Genomic DNA, 2,500 nt, shown 5'->3' with positions numbered 1-2,500 from the left:
GACGAGAGGAATGCATATCGTATTATATATACACACACACACATATATATGGGCTAGCCACCGTGCGTATTTCTTCGCGAGATCGTGTGCTGCACAGAGGATTCAGAATCGGGTGTTATATCCCCGTCGTTTCCTGACGAACGGAGCTTCGATCTCGATGGTTGTTATATATCATAATGTACTTTTCGCCCGGCCGGCGGACGCGCGTATCTTCGCGCGTTCGTCGGATTTCATTTTCGAACGTTTTCGTGTCGTCGATCTTCCGGCGACTTCTGCGCGTCCGATTCCCGTTGGTCGGTCGTGTCGGATCTCGGCTTCGCTCGAACCGAGTATTAAGAGTACATGGAGTACAAGAGTTTTAAAAAATATATGAAAAGATTACCCTGAACGGTGGATCACTTGGCTCGTGGGTCGATGAAGAACGCAGCTAATTGCGCGTCAACGTGTGAACTGCAGGACACATGAACATCGACATTTCGAACGCACATTGCGGTCCACGGATACAATTCCTGGACCACGCCTGGCTGAGGGTTGCTCACGTAAACCTAAGACTGCTTGCGTTGCGTGTCGTTCCTCTCTATCTGTCTCTATCTGTCCCTTGGTGCCTTCGACAACCCGCCGTCGTTCTTACGATACGTAGAACGTTTCAGAGTCGGAGGAAGCGCACGAAGAAGGATACGAACAAGAGCGGACGCGAGAGAACGTACGCGACGTACGAGCGATTGTTGGACGCTCGTCGGCGTTCGTCGCGGTCGTGTCGAGGCCGTGCAATTCGTACGCATGCTCGATATATAAACTATCGTGTTCACGGGAGACACTACGAAACTCTACCTCTGTCTCTCTCTGTCCCTTGGTGCCTTCGACAACCCGCCGTCGTTCTTACGATACGTAGAACGTTTCAGAGTCGGAGGAAGCGCACGAAGAAGGATACGAATAAGAGCGGAGAGAACCGTCACGGACCTGCGTGAGTGCTAGCGGCGTCGTGAGTCGTCCTTTCGTACGACCGCCCGCTTATGCACCGCTTCGTGTCGGTTATCGAATATATTATATATATATATATATATATATATATACGTAGTGTTGTCCTCGTGACCGATTTTTTTTTCATATCAGCAGATTTGCATACGTTTGCAGGTTTTCGATGAGCACGATGTCCGCGCCCCCGACGTCGTCTTAAATGAATATTATTTTGGCGAGACTGAGAGAAAGCAAATATGGGAACTCGGTCGAGAGAGGAGAGAAGGAGAACAGCCTCAGATAAAAGTAAACTTGGTAACGGTGCGGAATTTTGCCGTACAACCGTCTTTTCTTAAGACGTTTTACTCGAATAGCCCCAGGGATCTAATGCCCACTCCGTCTCTTCGTGCGTAGAGATATACTCTGCACGCGCGCGAGCGACTGACAACGACGAGGACCGTCGCATCGATGGGTCGTCGTTGCGTTTAACATACTCTGTGCTTGTAATTTATCCCCGAAAGAGAGCCGTAGATCCGGGAACGCACACGTGATTTCTTCGAGCGCTGATGACTTAGGGAGATGATCCCCAGGCGTTGCGCGGAGATCGGAGAGTACGCGTTACTTGTATCGGGACGAATTTTCCCCGTCGTTCGCGTATCTCTCTGCCCGCCGGCCCTGGCCCAAAGCCACGTTCGTCGGAAATCGTAGAAATCGTGTGCGAACTAGCGCGTGTCTATGATCGGCTACGGGTGTTTTACCAAGCTCGAGGTGTTGCGCAACGTTTCCGTACCTGACGAAGATGCGCACGAGAGTCCGTTACAAAGTCGTTGGATGGTCGTCGTCGTCATGCCAGAGAGAATCTCTGGACACGTACAGGAGAAGAGATCGTAGACGAGGAAGAAGACGATCCCCTTTGGCGAGGCTGGAGTGAAACTTTGATTTAATTAAAGACGAGGTATACACGCGCGTACGACGTGATAGTCGTGCGCGCGTGTGATTTTTTTTTAAGGCAATTCGGCGCTACAAGTACTCGAAAAACAGAGAGTGTTGGTCATCCCATGCCTTTTCGGCGTCTATCGCTGGACCGCGCATCCTAACGTCGACGGTCGTCCAGTCCCCGAACACACCACAGTGTACGTCTCGCTCGCTTTTCCACTTGCGTGCGTTCCCGTGCGTTTTCGTCGTCGTCGGTACAGAGCAAAGAAACTTTGCCGTTTCGATCTCTGTGCCGGCAGAAAACAAGGAACCGCTGGAATTTGTCGAGAGTAGAGAAACGGCTGTAAGAGACTGAGGACGGGCGTTAAAAATCACCGACGATCGTTTTAGGATGTCTGGCGTGAGTCTTAGCTCGAACATGATACGACGTACGAAGAAAAGGGCACTTTGGCGCGATGCTTAAAACGCTTCTCTGGAAGGAAAGAGTGTTCTCGTTCTATTCGAATTTTTATTTTTTTTTCTCTTTGAGGCGATTTTCGCATATAGAGATAAAAAAGATACCACCTTCTCTCGTACTGGAGTTTCATAGCTTTGTTCGAAGTGTTCG

At 50.2% G+C, this 2,500-nt stretch overlaps 1 non-coding gene across 1 annotated transcript; it reads left to right on the top strand.

Annotated features, from left to right (window-relative positions):
- Positions 1-379: 379 nt before the first annotated feature.
- Positions 380-534, top strand: LOC126927315 (5.8S ribosomal RNA). Its single transcript, XR_007715367.1, has one exon. It is a non-coding gene; the product is annotated as a 5.8S ribosomal RNA (ribosomal RNA).
- The last annotated feature ends 1,966 nt before the right edge of the window (positions 535-2,500 follow it).

The sequence above is a fragment of the Bombus affinis genome, unplaced genomic scaffold (genome assembly GCF_024516045.1).
Source record: "Bombus affinis isolate iyBomAffi1 unplaced genomic scaffold, iyBomAffi1.2 ctg00000082.1, whole genome shotgun sequence".
NCBI lineage: Eukaryota > Metazoa > Arthropoda > Insecta > Hymenoptera > Apidae > Bombus > Bombus affinis.
The sequence above is the reverse complement of the archived record's forward strand: the minus strand, read 5'-3'. Positions and strand labels throughout refer to the sequence as shown.